Source organism: Macaca mulatta, chromosome 15 (assembly GCF_049350105.2).
Source record: "Macaca mulatta isolate MMU2019108-1 chromosome 15, T2T-MMU8v2.0, whole genome shotgun sequence".
NCBI lineage: Eukaryota > Metazoa > Chordata > Mammalia > Primates > Cercopithecidae > Macaca > Macaca mulatta.
In genome coordinates, this window is record NC_133420.1 from 97,459,943 (window position 1) to 97,480,357 (window position 20,415).

Sequence of the window (20,415 nt, forward strand, 5' to 3'; positions counted from 1 at the left end):
GTCATGTGTCATGTAGTGAAGCTGAAGAGTACTGAAAAACAAAAAGCGCCACAGGCAGAGGGGTGATACTGGCACCTTCTGGTTCTTTCATTGTCATTGACATCTTTTTAAGCATTGATACTGCCTCAAGTTTGCAGGTTCCACGTTAAATAAATTCATAAGATTATATCATCTAGGTTTAACCAATCAACTCTCTTATTTGGAGAGCAAGTGGCTTAAAAAACAATTCCTGTGAAGAAATAGAAGATTGAGATAATACCAGTAATATAAGCACAGGTGAAAATCAGGATCAAATTTGCCAATTTAACCTCTAAGAACTCTTTTCCAGTCAAGTTGAGGAGTAAAACAATGACAGCCTAATTAGATCTAACAAGGAATAGGTCAAAAACATTCACAATTTTCCAGGACTATTTGAAATTTGGATTTATATTAACTTTCATGAATGATGAATTCTGATCTAAGCATGTACTTTTCCATGAGATACTATTGATTGTATGATAGCATGATTAGCAAGATAATTGAAAATTTTCTATTATATTCATCTTATTCTTTTATAATTTCTATTTTGTGTATGTTTTTAATGTATATAATATATTAATATTGAATACATGTGTTATGAATAAATATACATAAATCATGCTCTTTTTTTTTTTTTTTTTTTTTTTTTGCTTTTTAACTGTAAGGGGGATGTGATTAAACAGCTTGGAGATGACTAAATGATGAAATCAGAATTTTTAACTAAGCTTGGTAGAACTCAAGACTCAGAGTAATCTGTGTTGCTCATGTAAAAACTGCCCCAAAATTTGTCATCAGTACAGGGTTCTTAATCCATAATGGAGGGTTGATGGGGGTGGAATACAAATGATCTTTGAGGCTTCTAAGAATTCCCTGAAACTGTGTTCAAAATTCTAGGATCATGTTAATGTACGCTTTCTGCAGACAGAGTCTCTACATTTCATCAGATTCTCAAGGGGATCTTCCCCGAAAGGGGTAAGAATCACTGACCCAGAGGTATCAGCAGCCTCAATAACCTAGGATAATTTTCTGATAAGAAATTAATCCTCTCCATAACTTTTATAAAACTAAGTGTGCACATTTTATATATCCAAACATATCTACCCTTTAAAATCCTAACTCAGTGTTTTTAGATAAACCAAATGCACTCTAACTGCCCAAAGAAGGACTCCATTTGTCTCTAGAGATGGGCTTTCTGAGGATAAGTTTATTCTAAAGCATTTTCTCAATAGTACTGCGTTATATATTGTTGACTAGACTAGAAAGATTTTTTTGTGTTGTCATCAATATGTCTTTGAGGTTTTGACACATCTTTGGGGGCAGTTGTACATGAGGAAATCAGAACATGAATTCAGGTTCTCAAATTTTCTGTTGTAAATTGTTCAGCTATTTTCACTTTTGTTTGGCCAGCCATTGCACCTGCTACCCTTTGTTCTGTACTGTGCTTCTCTGATTGATAATGTGCTTTGGTACCAATGTAACACTGTAGCTTACCTCTAAGCCCGTCAGCTAAATCCGTGTATTCCTCTCCCATGCTGTTATATGAGATTTTATTACAGTATTTTACTTTTTGACCACCTTCAGCTGTTATTGGGCTTATCTTTTTGTTGCTTTTTGTTGGTGTGTGACCCTTTTCCAGCTTGGCTTATGTTGTGTCACTCACCAGATTCTTACTTCAAGTTCAGTACACAAAAGCACAATTCACTATTGTCTTTTTTCAATCCTGTTTTCTATACTTGAAGTTCTATGTAAATTCAAGAGATGAGTAGAAAGTAAGCCAGGAATATATCAAAGCGGATACAACTATTGAAATTACATTAGATGACTCTTTAGAAACCCAAAATAAATATTCTGCTTTGGAGAAAAATAAAGTTAGTTTCTCCACAGGTAGGGACAAAATACATTCCACAATGGTATGACTTTATTTTAGTTTTCAATGGTGTTACCAGCCAGAAAGTGATGAATATATAAAACAAATATAAAAAGTTTCAGGAAAGAGTTGCAAGCATCTGGATTCTGCATGGGGCAAGTTTAATGCTGGGCAGGAAGCTTTTATCTCCCCTCCAGATAAACTCAACTGAACAGTCACTGACTTCAATGAGTGTTGGGCCTAAAGGAAAAGCTCACATTTGATCTGGAACTGTGCATATTCAATTGCTCATCTTACCAGAGACATTGTGATACCTGTTGGAATTTTACTATTGAGAAGACTACTTGGTACCTTTCAATAGCAGACTTTCCTTAAATATGGGGGAAAACAAGGAATTCTCTGATCAGATTAAAAACATCACAATATACAACTGTCTGGTGGTTGTTTAATACTTAGGACTTAGGGTTTGAGGGTATATTTGAATCTTAAAGAGGTTGATCTCACCCTTTACCTATATTTTATTAAAATACTTTAAAAATATATCCACTTATCAGGGGTGGATTTTATGGTATGATTTATCAACTGACATTACCTGTAACCACAGTTACCTAATAGTCTGCAGTTCTCTTGGCCCATATCAATGTCAATTATGTTCCCAAGAACTTAAGACCAGAATGTTGAGCTATTATTTCTAATGCTAACATAATAAATAACTACTTACTGAGGAAAATAATAGTGAAAGCATAATTTCATGTTCTAAATAAATGACTATTCTTTTAAACAGTCTTCAAATGCTATCATCACTGGTCTTTAAGCTATTACAGACTATGTATCAGTCTTACTTAAAATGGTACCATTGAAACTTATAATAACCACTGGTTTAAAAAATACATATCAATCTCAGAACCTCTGGTTCCATGCATAAAGTAAACATAATACACTAGAACACATGTTTGAATGGATTACCCAAGATCACCCACTAAGATTAGAATGGTGGTGTCCACATTCCCAGTCAGTAGATCATCTACTATACAATAGTTACCCTTAAAAGAAGAGGAAAAATGCTCCAAGATCATGTTCTGCAACTCAGTGATAACCATCAGTGACCAACTAAAGAAATACCTCAGCACCATCCATTGCATGCTAACGTGCAAAACTGCTCGCAGTAAGAAATGTATTATGTATCATGACCTGTTATACACATACTCAACATACTCACACAGTGAATTGTATCAGTCAGGGTCCGACCAGGAAAACAGAAGGAATTTAATTCAGGGAATTGGTTACATAGATGATGAAAGAGCTAAGAACTTTTAAAGAATTGAGTAGCAACAGTAAGAAATCAGTTATCCCCTCTAGGCTTTGAGAAACCAAGAGATAATTAATGAAGCCCAGAGAACGGAGTAGCCTAGTGAAACCTGAAACCATGATGATTCTCGGAGTTAGAGGGATGGAGGTACAACTGTTGGTAGAGATGCAGCTAGAGGCAGAAAGAGAAGAGAACACTCCGCCTTCTGCCTTCTTCCTGTGTTCCAGCTGTCCCGTCTCTTGCTTGTAAGCATCTCTTAGAAGTCAGCCCTGACTGCAGCTGACACAGGAAGATGGGAAGTGTAGCCCACAAGGGTCACCCTCCCTCTCTGCCTTATAGAGCAGAGCCGAAGGAAAAATGAGGTATGAATCTGAGAGCCAACACGCAGTAACTAAAATGAGGTTTTCTAAAACAATACTTATCCTGACTAAATACAATGCCCTCTGAAGTTAATATTTTCTATTCTATTTCTTCTTCTTTTTAAAAAAAATGTTGGACACAACTCACCACGGCTTTTAACTCATAATGAGTTAAAAAACATTCTTTGAGCCAACAGGGGATACACAGGTTAGAAACTTCTTGCCCTTACCTAAATATTCTGCTTTTAGAGCAGGTTATTAAAACATGGGTCTTATGATCAGGAGTTTATGGGTTATATTCCATGATTCTTATTCAAATAAAAATTTCTAATGGGTTCCTGTATTTGAACTATCTTTTTTGATAAATGAGTAACAGTTAATGATGGATGACAATAAAACATACAAGTCAGTCTTGGTTCTTCTTTTTCCACAATCGACAAATAGCCAGATATTATGAATATCTATCAATTATTTCTATTTTGAATCCATGGACATCAGAATAATTCAATAGTAGTTACGACTTTCTAATAGAATCATTCTTTGTAAGTCATTTTTACAAGGATACTGGTAATATACAAACCACAATTAGCATATGTGAACATGCCCCCACGACTATGCAAATATATTAAATGTAACAATTTAACAAAAATTGAAAGCAAATTAACAATGAATATCTAAAATTGCATATGCAATAATTTCAGACTTTTGGAAATGTAGTAAAGTGGACACACTTACCTAATTCAAATTAATGACAGTGAACATTTTTGTTAATTATTATATTTTCGTTTTTATGTCACATATGCTAACAGCAAAATTTATAAAATTCCCCACCTTGGTGAGAGTTTCGACTGTGAAATTTGCTCTTAACGGTTATAGGGCCTAATGTTTTAGTAGTGTCATGATGGATTTGTTAGTTTCTGGTCATAGTCAAAGGTACAGTATCTGGTCTTTGCTGATTTGCAATATAGTATTCAGGGCATTTTTGAAAACCAGGAAAAAATATCTAGAAACTGTCTCCATCTGAGACTTAAAGTATTGCATAAACATTGAAAGGTAAGACCACTTAGGCAACTTATAACCTAAACAGCTTCTTTTGTAGGGTTGAATTGTCAATTCATGACATTAATGACACTCTTTTTAAGACTTTTTCAGAGCAGTTTTAGGTTTACAGTGGAATTGAAAGGAAAGGAAGGTACAGTGATTTCCTATATACCGTCTGTTCCCCAACACATGCTTAGCTTCCCCCATTATTAACATCCCACACCAAAGTGGTACATTTTTTACAACTGATGAACCTCCATTGACACATCATTATCATCCAAAGTTCATAGTTTAATTAATATTCACAGTTAGTGCTATGCATTCTATGGGTTTGGACAAATCTATAATTACATTTATCTACCAGTATAGTATCATACAGAGTATTTTCACTGCCCTAAAAATCCTCTGTGCTCTGTATATTCATCCCCTTTGCCTCAACCATTGGTAACCAGTGATCTTTTATTTTCTTCATAATTTTGCCTTTTCCAGAATGTCATATAGTTGGAATAATACAGTAGGTATTTCAGAAAAAATAAAGCAGCTTTTTCAGATTGGCTTCTTTTACTAAGTAATATGCATTTAAGTTCCCTCCATGTTTTTTCATGGCTTCCTAACTCATTTATTTTTAGTGCTGAATAATATTCCACTGTCTGGATATACCATAGTTTATGTATATCCAGACAATGGTTTATGTATGTCCAAGATGTCCTTCACTTACTGAAGGACATCTTGGTTGCTTCCAAGTTTTGACAGTTACGAATAAGGTTCCAATAAACTTCTGGTGTGCACATTTTTGTGTCAACAGTAGTTTTCAACTCCTTTAAGTAAATACCAGGAAGTGTGATTGCCGGATTGTATGGTAAGAATATATTTCGTTTTGCTAGAAATCACCAACTATGTTTCAAAGTGGCTGTAACATTTTGCATTTCCACCAGCAGTGAATGGGTGTTCCCATTGCTCCACAGCTTCACCAGACAGCTTCATACTGTCTGGTTACTTCACCAGACAGTAAACATGCTACTGTCAGTGTTCTGGATTCTGGTCATTCTAATAGGTATGTAGCAGAATCTCACTGTTGTTTTAATTTGCATTTCCCTGTGACATATGATGTGGCATATGTTTTCATGTTTATTTGCCATCTGTATATCTTCTTTAGTGAGGTGTCTGTTAAGTTCTTTGGGCCATTTTTAAATTGGGTTGTTTGTGTCTTCTTGTTGAGTTTTAAGAGTTCTCTGTAGGCCGGGCGCGGTGGCTCAACCTTGTAATCCCAGGACTTTGGGAGGCCGAGATGGGCGAATCACAAGGTCAGGAGATCGAGACCATCCTGGCTAACATGGTGAAACCCCGTCTCTACTAAAAATACAAAAAATTAGCCGGGCGTGGTGGCGGGCACCTGTAGTCCCAGCTACTCTGGAGCCTGAGGCAGGAGAATGGCGTAAACCCGGGAGGCGGAGCTTGCAGTGAGCTGAGATCCAGCCACTGCACTCCAGCCTGGGCGACAGAGCGAGACTCCATCTCGGGGAAAAAAAAAAAAAAAAAAAAAAAAGAGTTCTCTGTATATTTTGGATAACACTCCTTTATCAGGGCTTTTGCAAATTTTTCTCCCAGTCTGTGGCTTGTCTTCTCATTCTCTTGACATTGTCTTTTCGCAGACCAGAAGTTTTCAATTTTAATAAATTCAGCTTATCAATTATTTCTTTTATGGATTGTACCTCTATATCTAAAGAGCCAAACCCAACATCATCTAGATTTTATCCTATGTTATCTTTCAAGAGTTTTACAGTTTTGTGTTTTACATTTAGGTGTATGGTATATTTTGAGTTAATTTTTGTGAAGCTCTGTGCCTAGATTCCTTTATTTTTATTTATTTTTTTTATGATCAGTTGTCTATACTTATATGGATTCACTTCTGGGCTCTTTATTGCGTTCCTTTGATCTATTTGTTTACTGTTGCACTAATATCATACTGTCTTGATTACCATAACTTTATGGTAAATCTTGAGGTCAGGTAGTGTCAGTCTTCCAACTGTGTTCTTCTCCTTCAATATTGTGTTGGCTGTTCTGAGTCTTTTGCTTCTTCACATAAACCTTAGAATCAGTTTGTCATTACCTACAAAACAACTTGCTGAGCTTTTTGTTAGCATTACATTAAATATATAGACCAAGTTGAGAAGAACTGACATCTTGATAATATTGAGTCATCCTATTTATGAACATAGAATATATCTCCATTTATTTAATTCCTTTTTGATTTCTTTCATCAGAATTTTATAATTTTCTTCACATATATTTTGTACCTATTTTGTTAGATTTATACTTAAGTATTTCATTTTGGGGTGTGTTAATGTAAATGGTATTGTCTTTTTAATTTAAAATTTTACTTATTCATTGCTGGCATATAGTAAAGTAATTAACTTTTGTATATTAACCTGTATCCTGCAACTTTGCTGTAATTGCTTGTTAGTTCCAGGAGGATTTTTGTGATTCTTTCAGATTTTCTATATAGATGATTATGTCATCTGTGAACAAAGACCATTTTATTACTTCCTTCTCAATCTGTATACCTTTTACTTCTTTTTCTTGTCTTATTGCATTAGCTAGGACTTAATTAAACTTTTAATCAGTGTTCTGAGTCATCACAACTGTTCCTCTTTCCTGAATAACATCCACCATGCCCTTTCTCCAGGAAAAAAGAAAATTCACTTTAGTGATGGATGCACTGCTAGGCTTAAAAAGAGTTGCCATATGTGGCATCTGAAATAATGTTGCCAATAATGAAAAAGGAAAGCTACTTGGAAAAACCAAAGAACACTGAGTGATGTAGGCATCAACATTTGCACATTTAAGTCTGGTGCAGTGGCTCACGCTTGTAATCTTAACACTTTGGGAGGCTGAGACAAGAAGATTGCTTGAGTTCATGAGTTCTAGGCTTCAGTCTAGATTACGACTGCACCACTGCACTCCAGCTTAGGCAACAGAGCAAGGCCTTGTCTCTTAAATAAATAGTTTTCAAAAAGCTCATTAAAGAAAAAAAAATTTGCACCTTTGACAACGTATATATTGAGAAAATGTGGAAAGTATGTATGAGGAAATACTGCTGAAGTCCTTTCCATATCAATTTTGAAAATAATCCATAACATGCTTATTGATGGCAGGGCTCAGCAACACTAGGAGATGGGTTGGCCATCAACAAAAGAGAATGTGAACTCCATTTCATCAAATGAAGTTCCATCTTGGGCAAGTCAAGCGACCTTGGACATGGCAGATCACCTGTGAACCCTTTTATCTTCATTCATAACATGAGAGAATGTGCTCCAAAACATTTCTAAGGTTCCGGCTATCTTAAACTCTGTCTCAGTTTCCTCATCTGAAGATGGGGGTTATTATAACGGCACCTAACACAATGCATTGTTATGAGGATTATAAAAGACAATTGAATTTTTTTTTTTTTTTTGAGACGGAGTCTTGCTCTGTCGCCCAGGCTGGGGTGCAGTGGCCGGATCTCAGCTCACTGCAAGCTCCGCCTCCCAGGTTTACGCCATTCTCCTACCTCAGCCTCCCGAGTAGCTGGGACTACAGGCGCCCGCCAACCCGCCCGGCTAGTTTTTTTGCATTTTTTAGTAGAGACGGGGTTTCACCGTGTTAGCGAGGAAGGTCTCGATCTCCTGACCTTGTGATCCGCCCGTCTCGGCCTCCCAAAGTGCTGGGATTACAGGCTTGAGCCACCGCGCCCGGCCGTAAGACAATAGATTTAATGCACATATTACGCTTCCAACACGGGGAAACACTCAGTAAATCAAGCTACTATTTTTTTTTTAGTTCCATCTGTCTAAGAAGTTACAAAGAATGATTATTATCTGCTCTAATTTTGTTTAACTCTTAGAAGTCAATTACTTTTTAATCTACTAAATTGCATTGGTCTTTTTGTCCTAACTTAATACTTCTCCTTTTTCTAAGGTAAATTATGATCAGTTCCTTCCATGGACTTCACTTACACTTGCCCTTCTGCACCTTCTTGGCCAAATCCCCACATTTTAGGCCTTCTTGCTCAGTCCATCTTCCTTTGAATGCCCTTTCAGAACTCTTGGTCACTCCCATGCTCAGAAAACAAGGTGTCAAATCTTCACTACTCCCCACAAATTTTAGTTCAATATCTCCAACTGCCCGAAGCCATGCATGTTTGAATGGTTTTCCTTCATTTTACCACGTCTAAAGCATAATTCCTCATTTTACCTAAAATTTAGTGTCTTGTGCAAGCATCTCTTTTGTTGTCAATAATTATTATTTGCATGTATTTTTTGTACTGACAAATTATATTACCAAATATTTGATTAAAGAAAAAAATCATCCTAAATTCCACAGGCTCAACCTAATCACTGTGCTAATTTAGTTGTAGTTCTTTCCAATCTTTTTCATCACGTATTTTTTGTACCATAATCACAGTTTACAATTCCCATTGTATCTTGCTTATAATTCTAAGTATTCCCTAAGGATTTTCATTGTTAAAGCCTTCATAATAGATTATTGTATGACTATTCTCTCTGTTTCTAGTAATTCTGTCCCCCAGTTCAATCTACATGTCTGACTAACTTTAATCTTATTCACAGCACTGTTTTATGCATCTTTCATGTACTCAAGAACCTTGAGGGATTTTTTTTTTCAGGGGCATCTCTGTCACCCAGGCTGGAGTGCAGTGGCACAGTCTTGGCTCACTGCAGCCCTTGCCTCCCGAGTTCACGCAATCCTCCCACCTCAGCCTCCTGAGTAGCTGGGATTACAGGCATGTGCCACCACACCCAGTTAATTTTTGTATTTTTAGTAGAGATGGGGTTTCACCATGTTGGCCAGGCTAGTCTCAAACTCATGACCTCAAATGATCCACCCACCTCAGCCTCCCAAAGTGCTGGCATTATAGGCATGAGCCACCACACCCAGCCAAGAACCTTGGGTGATTCTTTACTGCTCAGAAAATGAAGACTCGGCTCCTTAGTCAAGCACCAAAGGACCTCCTCAAACAGGAATCCATTCTTTTTAGCCTCTTCTTCTATGTAGGCCAAACTCTACTACCGATTTATTCCAAACACCAAAATGTTAATTGCCTTAGTGCTTTCCTTCAAACCATTCCTCCCACCTATAACGCCCACTTCCCCTTTTATGCTTCTTTTAGTACAGGTGCTGTTCTATTCCTCCCCATCACACTCCCCGAGGCTTCCCCAGCTGCCCCACCCATTGTGGTTACTCTCTTCTCTCTTTTGAACAATTTCCACTTGTTTTAATACCTGAGATACTCATTTGACAAGCTCCAAGACCATATCTTCTACCTTAATATGTCCTCAGAGTTCAGGACAAAGGGAGTGCTTAATAAATATTTATTAATGATGATGATGGTGCCCATTGTCAGCACAGCTGTTCTGCTTTCTATGATAATGAGAAAGCATTAGGGAGAAAAAACACTCCAGTCCTCCTTAAATGCTGCCAAAAGTCCCGTAAGATTCACATACATCCTACTCAGCACCTTAGACATAATCCATGGAGGAAGGGAAGGAGGGAGGAAGGAAGGAAGGAAGGAAGGAAGGAAGGGAGGGAGGGAGGGAGGGAGGGAAGGAAGGAGGGAAGGAAGGAAGGAAGGAAGGAAGGAAGGAAGGAAGGAAGGAAGGAAGGGAGGGAGGAAGGGAGGGAGGGAGGGAAGAAAGGAGGGAAGGAAGGAGGGAAGGAAGGGAGGGAGGGAAGGGAGGGAGGAAGGGAAGGAAGGAGGGAAGGAAGGAAGGAAGGGAGGGAGGAAGGGAGGGAGGAAGGGAAGGAAGGAGGGAAGGAAGGAAGGGAGGGAGGAAGGGAAGGAAGGAGGGAAGGAAGGAAGGAAGGGAGGGAGGAAGGGAGGGAGGAAGGGAAGGAAGGAGGGAAGGAAGGAAGGGAGGGAGGAAGGGAGGGAGGGAGGGAGGGAGGGAAGGAAGGAAGGAAGGAAGGAAGGGAGGGAGGAAGGGAGGGAGGAAGGGAGGGAGGGAGGGAAGAAAGGAGGGAAGAAAGGAGGGAAGGAAGGAGGGAAGGAAGGAAGGGAGGGAGGGAGGGAGGGAAAAGGAAAGAAAAGAGGGAAAGAAGGAAAGAAAAGAGGGAGGGTAGGAGAGAGGGAGGGAGGGAAAGAACGAGAAGGGAAGGGAAGGAAAAAGAAGAAGAAAGGAAAAGGGAAGAAAGAAAAGAATGAAAAGAAGGCTTATTTTGCATTTTCACATAATATATTTTATTTATGATATAGCAAAGATAAATGTGAAGCATTCTATTATGAAATGTCTTCAGACTCAGACAGCTTTAACAGTGAGTAGCAGATGAATCCAAATTGGGACCCAGGCTTTGTAAATCCAGCCAATGCATTTTAGTCAAATCATAAGCAGTATAACATGATGACTGAAAGCTTGGGCTCCCAGGTGGTGTTGCCTGGGATAAAATTTCAACTCCACCAACTACTAGTTGCATGATTATGGGCAAATCACTCCATTTTTCTGTGCCCCAGTTTACCCATCTGTGAACGAAGACAGTCGCGGTTTTGTTCTGGAAAATGTTTAACAAACGGCTCTCACCCTGAAGTCTCTGATTTGTAGCATATTTTAAATTTCCATGATGTAAGTATTGCCGCAATGGCTGATTTCAAGCTACCAACAGGCTCACCAAATTCCTGAAAGTGTAACAATCGGCTCTTACTGATATCTTCCTTACAGGGTTGCTGTGAATATTACATGAGTTTGTACATACAAAGCACTTAGGACTGGCCTTGGCACACCATACACTCAGTCTGATAAATATTCACTATTTTTGTTATACCATTTTAGCTTGCTTTCTTCTATGGAAATGGAGGATAGAAATAGTATTATTGAAAAAAGCAGTTGCCTTGCTTTTAGTTCATTTCAGCCCCTTCCTCATCACATGCTTTATGTTCACTACTGCCAAGCAGCCCCATTGACTTATTTGAATTTTCTTTCCTTTTCCTTAATTCATTTTTTTTTTTTTTTTTTTTTTTTGAGCATTCTAAGAATCAGAGGACTGGCTTAAAGCCACGTACCAGGAAAAAAAAAAGGAGTTATAGTAAGTAAGGATAATCCCAACCGAGTAATTTTCCCTGAATAATCATTTTAGGAAAGACTTAAGTACCACCTCAAATAACTAGATATAAAAATTTTTTTGGATACAATTACTTTTTTCCCCATTTTGAGGGAGACTATGAATTATACTCCACTTAGCCTCTTTTCAAAATAATTTTATTCCCTGGTGTTCTTCTGACACAAAATAAATAAGAATTTTCATTAAAAAGAACCTCAAAATATATTAATCTGAACAGTGTGACTTTCTGCTTTTTGATTTCTGTGGGCATATCCATGACTTCTACTTATAAAATATCTGCTTATGAATATTATAATTTGCTGGGTGTTTCCTCAGAACTAACACTTAGGCAATAAACATTGGATACCTATGGAAAACATGGTGTTTTTCAACCAAATGTTGGCCAGTCAATAGCTCTGCTCATCAGCTAAACACCCCAGACCCTAGCACATTTCTGTAGAGTATCTTGCTCTTTCTTGCTCAGGTGTTTTGTCACTCCTTTGTTTTACAACTTTTGAATTCACCATTTCCTTCTCCCACTTATAAAATGGTTTGCAACTTTGCTCTTGTGAACTTCCGCTGTTCTCAGCCACTTTCTTCATTGTTCCTTTCCTCATGTTGCTATTTGTTACTTCTGTTCAACAGCTAGGGAGTCTTTTAATTACCAAGCGCCTCCTTTTATCATTGGAGGAATGGAAGATACATTGAAAAGTGGAGTCTACAATCCCATGCAAGCCACCTGCTTGACTCCTCCCTCTCTAGAGAAAACAGAAGTCTCTTCCAATCTTCTCCCTCCCATGTCTCCCCCTCCCCTACAGCAACACTGGCAATCACCTTTCCATTTTCCGTCTCTGTGATTTTGACTACTCTAGGTATGTCATGTAAGTGGAATCATAGAGTATTTGTCTTTCTGTGAGTGGATTATTTCCCTGAGCATAATCCCTTCAAGTTTCTTGTATATTGTAGCATATGACAGGATTTTCTTCCTTTTTAAGGCTGAATAACATTCCATTTTATGTGTATACAACCTTGTGCTTACCTCTTCATCTGTTAATAAATACTGGGTTGCTTTTATTTTTTGGCAATTGCACATAATACTGCTGCTATGAACATAGGTATACAGATATCTGTTCTGCTTCCTGCTATCAATTCTTTTGGGTGTAAACCTGGAAGTGAAATCTCTGGACCGTATCATAATTCTATTTTTAATGTTTTGAGGAACTGCCATACTGTTTTTCATAATGGTCATACCACTATATATTCCTACCTCCAGTACACAAGGGTTCCCAATTTCTCCACATCCTTTCAGCACTTGTTATTTTCTGGTTTCTGGTTTTTATTTTTTTAATTGATAGTAGCCATTCTATTGGGTATGAGATGGTATCATCTACCATTTTTATATTACTGATCTTCGTTAAAAACCAGAATGTTTTTAAGCAGAAAGCTAAATGTCAAATTTCTATCATTTACCATGTTGATCCTATGCTCATAATTTTCAAAATCCCTTGAATTCTGGTTGTTACTGCCATTTTCATTTTTGTGCTAAGGCACATGACTTGGTTTCCAAGACCAAATCAGAGACTGTAAAATCTATTTGAATTCTGTGATGTGCTTATTAATAACATCTCTCTACTTTTTGCATGGTAAATGCCATCCTGCTGGACTGTCTAGGCTTGGTAACACTTCTCCAGCTGGAGGGCAGTAGGCCACTTCTCCCTGCACAATTAAACTGCTTATGGTTGACCTTTCTATTTCCTTTTTGTCAGCTTTATTGAGGTATAATATGTACTTAAGTGTAAAATTTGATGAGTTCTGACAAATGTATGGAGTATTGAAACCACCACCATGGTTATGGTATAGAATGTTTTAAGGGGTTATTATTTGACTTCTCTGTCTTAATTAATTTCAACAAAACAGAAACCTGGTATATATACACTATTATTAACAGTAGTATAAACTACTGTTCACAGGTAATAAACAATATCACTCCCATATCTGTATCCTTGTCCTGTTATTGCTAAAAGATTATTTAGAGTACAAAAGGGAGATAGAAAAGGTGTGGAGAGGAGCCCATAGGAGAGGACAGGAGAGCAGGGAAGCGAGGAGGAAATAGTATGTTTATTTTAAGTTAACATATTTAAATAAGAATAACACTAGACTATTATTATGATTTTGTTTTTTCCTCCTCCTATAGTAAATGGCTGTATCCCTGTGGTAAGAATAATTTATCTTTCACAAGACAGTTTTTTTTTTTGTCTTTTTTTTTTTTTTTTTTGCTAATATCGTGTCTACAGATTAGTTACTTGCTTGCTTTCTTCCTTCCTTTCTTTTTGTTTCTTTTCAGAGATGCTACTCTCTGAAATGTGGTTATTTACTTATTCTTGATTAACAATTTACTTTAAAATGTCATTTCTCAGTGGAAGAGCGTTTCTATTGGTCACATCAAATTCACTTATTTTCTATGAGTAGTTTTTTTAATTCAACAAATACATTATTGAGCATTTCCTCTTCACAGGATATTCCATTATTCTTTCAGCAATTTTATTTTACATCCAACAAACTCTTTACTTAGCATTTACTATGTATCAGACAAGTCTTTTTCTTATCTTGCTTAGAGCTAAATTAGAAACTAAGTTTTTTCCTTTTCCTGCACTATCTAGGATGACTTTTTCTATATTCAGGCCACAACTTTATGCAGCATTTGTTAACATTTTCCCTCTACACAAATAGCATTGTGTTCTTTAGTTCAAGCAAGGCTTGGAATTTGTCAGATTTTTTCCAGTTTTCTTCAGAGCTTATTATTTGCCTTTATGTATTTTGGAATGTTGCTTTAACTGTTTTAATTAGAGGTCCTCTTAAGTTACCTTGGAATCTATATTTAAAGACTTCTATCCCAAATCTCTGTCTACATATAACTCAGTCACATCCTGGCACTTCTGAAGTTTCAATCTTGGGACCTAATTCTAACACTAAAATGATGCCTTATCCATTCTGATGCTTGAGTCTCCAATATCCAGTTTCCCCTGAAATCCCAATAGTTCTTTGTGTGTAATAGGTGACCAGCAATGACTTATCTTATAGAATTTTAAAAGTCAAAAGAACTTTATGGATCAAAAACATTGGGGTAAATTTTCATGATCTTGAATTTGGCAATGGTTTCTTAGATATGACACAAAAAACACAAGCAAGAAAAGAAAAAAGGAGTAAGTGGGACTTCATCAAAATTAAACATTTTTATGCTTCAAAGGATATTATCAAGAAAGTGAAAAGACAGTCCATGGAATTGGAGATAATATTTGCAAATCATTTATCTGGTAAGAGCCCAGTATCCAGAATATAAAAGAACTCTTACTACTCAACAGCAAAAAGATAAAAACAATCCACTTTAAAAATATGTAAAGAAATTGAATAGACATTTTTCCAAAGAAGATATATAAGATAATAGTGGTGATGACGGTATCAAGGCTTTTCAAATGAAGCAACTGAGGAAGAGCCTTAGTGGATTGATTGATTCACTGTTTAAATTATTTTGAGTGCCCCTTTTGTGACTGGCACTATGCTAGGCTAGAAATTCAATGACGGACAAAAACAGATGCTGTTCGTCTTTCGTGAAACTTGACTTTGGGATGGAGATAGACACTAACCAAGTCATCACCCAACTGCAGACTGAGGTGAATTCTATGAAATAAAGAAACACTTTTCTATGAAAACGCAGAATAAAGAAACTTAATCTAGACTAAGGTTCAGAGAAGGCTTGCTTCTCAGAGCAATTTTTGAGCTGAGATCTGTGGAATGGGTAGGAGAGGTGGGCAAGCAATCTAAGAAGAGAGATCAGCATGTGCAAAGCCTATGGCAGAGGAAACATGACATTCAACGGCATTCAAGCACATGCAATAAGGTAGTTGTGGTTGGAGCAAGCTGCATAAAGAGGAGATGAGACTGGAGAGACAAGCAGGGCCTGGTAGGGCCCCCTACATAGGCCCTGATAAGAATATTGCTCTTTATCCTATGGATGATAGGATTAGGGATGGATAATGGTTATCTTTATCCTAGCAGTCAAGAATGGACTGGAAGGGGCAAGAGTGGTTGTGGAGTGAAGTAGAAGTTAGGAAGCTTTTGCAGAAATAGATGATGGTGTTTGAGAGGTGGTGATAGAGATGGGGAGAAATTGAGCTAGACCTCTAGAACAGGAGTAGAGTTAAAAAAGGAAAGGGGAAGACTGGCCCAGGCAAACCAACACCATGCACAGAGACATGGAGGCATTAGAGCATGAAGCAGAAGTTGAGTTTGGCGAACCCTTAGGTCACTACAGCAGGATCCATGGAAAGGCCATGGGAAGGTGTTGGAGCAATCGACAGGAATCAGATCACCGTGGAGCTCATTGGCAAGTTTGGACCTTATCTTCGTGGACGTGGGAAATTGTAAAGCCATTTAAGAAGGGAAATGTAACTACCAGATTCACATTTTACAAAGGTGGCAGAGAATAGATTTAAGAAGAGTAAATAGAAAGTAATCTTGAATATTAAACCAGGAAGCTGGATAGGGGTCGGTTGCAACTGCTCAACCTGAGAACTAATGAGGATCTGGACAACACAGTGTCATGAGGATGGGAGAATGAGATGCATGTGATACTACTTTTGAGACAGGACCAATTGGTAATCACAATAGTCGTGATTTATTAAGCCCATGGTACATGTATAACCCCAGTATCTTCTTACCTAATGTCTCATGGGTACTTGCCTGCTTAGTGACTATGGCACTAAACAAATGAAAAGACGCCTTTGGAACAGAGCCTCTGACAACATTCTGCTTCCAGAAGTTCCCCTCATTTTGTTGTGACACTGTCACCCATCTAAACTACCAGTTCTTTAAGGAGAGGGATGATGCTTTATTTCTTATTTCATGTCCCACCTCTGTTGCCATGTTTACCTCAAAGAAGAGGTTCAATAAATACTTGAATAAAGTATATGACTTTAAAAGGCTTACTTCTCAGTGTACCCGCCACACTACTAACATCAAGGGGTAAAAATAAACACATGGTACAGAATTATGGAGCTCTGAAGACCTCACTGCCTAACTTGCTGATGTCTTAGCTATTTTTTAAGACAAAATATTGCCCTCATTCTGCTCATGCGCATAAAAATCTGTCATTCTTTTTTTTTTTTTTTTTTTTTTTTGAGACGGAGTCTTGCTCTGTTGCACAGGCTAGAGTGCAGTGGCACGATCTCGGCTCACTGCAAGCTTCGCCTCCCGGGTTCTCGCCATTCTCCTGCCTCAGCCTCCTGAGTAGCTGGGACTATAGATGCCCGCCACCATGCCCAGCTAATTTTTTTTTTTTTTTTGTATTTTTAGTAGAGACGGGGTTTCACCGTGTTAGCGAGGATGGTGTCAATCCCCCGACCTCGTGATCCGCCTGCCTCAGCCTCTCAAAGTGCTGGGATTACAGGCATGAGTCACCGCGCCCAGCCAAAAATCTGTCATTCTTATCACCAAGATGTGTCGGTTTTGACTGATGTTCCACTGTCAGATCTGTTGTAATGTGCACAGTGGGGTAAACCAATATGTGATTTAAATGAATTTAAAAAGCTATCTCAAGCTCAAAATACCTATGAAGAGACTGTCACATCAATATTCAAGAAAAATGGGTCCAAAAGTTTATTTGAACTTGTCTTTCAAGTGTGTCAACTCCAGCTCAAGAGTTCTACAATAAAATAAAGGATGGCCTTTTTTCTTGCAATGTACCTGGCTTGTCTGATATAAATTATATTTATCAGACCTCCTATCTTCAATGATGTAAGCAGATCCCATTGGAAAATCTGGTTCTGAGACTGCTTGCTCAGAAAATTTTGGTCTCAGAAAACTTTTAGCTAAGACATAATTCCCGAAAGGCAAGGCTTTGAAGATATTGGGGATAGGGTAAAGCAATTAGAATAGTAATTCAGAGATTAGAACTTACATTACCAGTGTCTAAAGCTTAATAAAGGCTTTAACAAAGAACAGTTAGATAAGTCTCACAAAGGAATCAGAGCAAAAGAAAAAAGTTTATTTGATATGCGAACACTAAATAGTCTCTAAATATACATTGGTATGCGTATAAAATTTATACATGCCTATCAGCCAGTTTGGTCTGCTAATTATGATACAAAAATATGGAAGAGAGGTCATAAAATTTTTTTTAGAATTAATTTGTACAATCCAAGAGATACATGCTAACAGTGTCACATGGCAAAACCTCCTAGAGCTGTAGGATTATTATTTCCCTTCGTGATCTACTAGTTGGCCTTCCTGTTGCTGATTTAGGAGATAGAAATGGGAGAATATGGTAAGGATAAGTGTCCAGAGAGGAGTAGGAAGAGAAAAGACTCAGGTAATGTGTTGGACGACATGTAATATTGTGTCCTGGGCCGTGTTAGTAAGGAATTTTGTCTTCTGTCTTCCAATTAGTAGGAGCGAGAACTCAGCCACCAACAGGAGCTCTGCAGGTGGTAGAGACAGTGGGGTCAGGGTATCGGTTCTCCTGGTTGAGTTTCCAGGCAGCATGCCTCCACCTGAGGCCACAGTTTCTCTGGAGGTAGGGGAGGGGGTGTCATCTTGTATCGTCACTTGCCCTGTGAAACCTGCTCCTTCCTCACTCTCTCATGCCTACAGCTGCGAATGGTTCTTTACTATTGCTATCCTTGAAATGCTTGCAGTGGTGAAGGACTACTCTGTTGATTTCCTTGAACTCTGCCCATACCTTTGTAAATGTCCCTTCATTAACATGCCTCAAACCCTTTTGAATGTACCGGCTGCTTTTTGCTTGGAACTCTGACTGACGCAATTGTCTTCTAACATAAATGGAGCATTAAGCTCTAACAAGGTGATCTTGGAAAATCCCAAGGAGATAAGGTAACAATTTTTACTGACCTCTTTCTTTGGCCTTAGTAATAAAATAAAAATGAATGCTTAACATATCATCTGTGGTTAATTATTGATGGAATAATGTTATCCTCATTAGCGCCCGCTTTTCTCTGGTAAGCCCCGCTCCTCAATTGACTATAAACAAAATTATGAAACAACTTTATGAATTAAGTATTGGACATGTTAAATTTGAGATGCCTGATGGACAGTCTAGTGGTAACACTTTCTACGCGTTAAAGACGAAATTGTTTGCCCTTGAGGCAGTGAGTTCCACATTGCAGGCAATGTTCAAGCAGCAGCTGGAAAAGCAATGAATCACTTGTTGAGCTTGCAGATTTTAAGGTCTTTTCCAATATGTACTTTCATGATTTTAAGTTGTAATGTTCTATCACCATAATATTTATTATGAAAATGTTGGCTATTCAGTTGGATATTTTAATAAACCATGAACAATACACACACAGATATTTAAGCACAAAAATCTTAATGAATATTCATATCTTCAGTATGACATGGTAGAAACTCTGGTCTCTGGAGAGAGCTAAAGCTCTGACTCAGTGCCAGTTCTCAACAAAAGGCTGTATGTCCTAGGGAAGTTACCTAACATCTCTGAGTCTCGGTTTTCTCACATTTTTCTCATAGAGCAATGGTGAGAATTCAGTGAGATAACATTTAGGACAAATTCAGGTACTCAATAAAGGTTTCACATTCACCATTAAACTGTTCTCCCTGTTACGTTAATTAATAGTGCGAAGATAAATAACAGTGTGTTTAAGAATTCTTTTCTAAATTGAAAAAACCACAAAGTAATGATCAACGCGTCTACTTTAGCATCTCACAACATGTCATGACCTGGCAAATACATTGTTTAAGAAGGAGTCTTTCCTGAGAGAGCTAATATTTTAAAATACTAGAAATGAATTCTCTTTATACAGTGCTGCTATCCACCTTATAGCCATTTTGTACTTAAAGTATCGAAACATTATAAGCCAGGCATTATTATCTCTATTAATAAAGGAAAGAATTTATCAGGGCAGACAACCTCACTCATTATCCTATAGAAAGTACTCTTTCCACTAACTCATCTGGACATTTTACTCTGGCTGGGAAAACAAGACGAAAACATTTAAAAAATTAAAAAATCAAATTACATATAGCAGCACAGACATGCTACATGAGTTAAGCCAACCCATTTCTTTCTTTTCTTTTTTGTTTTTTTTTTTTTTGAGACGGAGTCTCGCTCTATCGCCCAGACTGGAGTGCAGTGGCCCGATCTCAGCTCTGCAAGCTCCACCTCCCGGGTTCACGCCATTCTCCTGCCTCAGCCTCCCGAGTAGCTGGGACTACAGGTGCCCGCCACCTCGCCCGGCTAGTTTTTTGTATTTTTGAGTAGAGATGGGGTTTCAACCGTGTTAGCCAGGATGGTCTCGATCTCCTGACCTCGTGATCTGCCCGTCTCGGCCTCCCAAAGTGCTGGGATTACAGGCTTGAGCCACCGCGCCCGGCCTAAGCCAACTCATTTCTAAGTACAATTAAGAATTTGTGGAGCAGGAAAATCTCCCTGCTCCATCAATTCTTGGGTGGAGTAGTCTGGCAATAAGATAAACATGTAGTCTGTAGGTTCAGCAGAAACGTAACCAAATCCTGGCTCTTTCACATCGAAGTTGTGTCACCTTAGACAAAGTCTTCGGCTTTCTATGCCTCAACTCCCTCATCTGCAGAATGTAGGTTAAAATAGAACCTACCCATTGGGTTATTATGAGGTTTAAATGAACTAATCCAATTAAAGTGCTTATTAAAGCCCTACTGCAGAAAAAGTGTTTAATAAATAG

At 38.0% G+C, this 20,415-nt stretch overlaps 1 protein-coding gene across 2 annotated transcripts in view; it reads right to left on the bottom strand.

Annotated features, from left to right (window-relative positions):
- The window catches only part of SMARCA2 (SWI/SNF related, matrix associated, actin dependent regulator of chromatin, subfamily a, member 2), a 222,486-nt gene that overhangs the window by 185,956 nt on the left and 16,115 nt on the right, over positions 1-20,415 (bottom strand). The gene's annotated exons all lie outside the window — the stretch shown is intronic.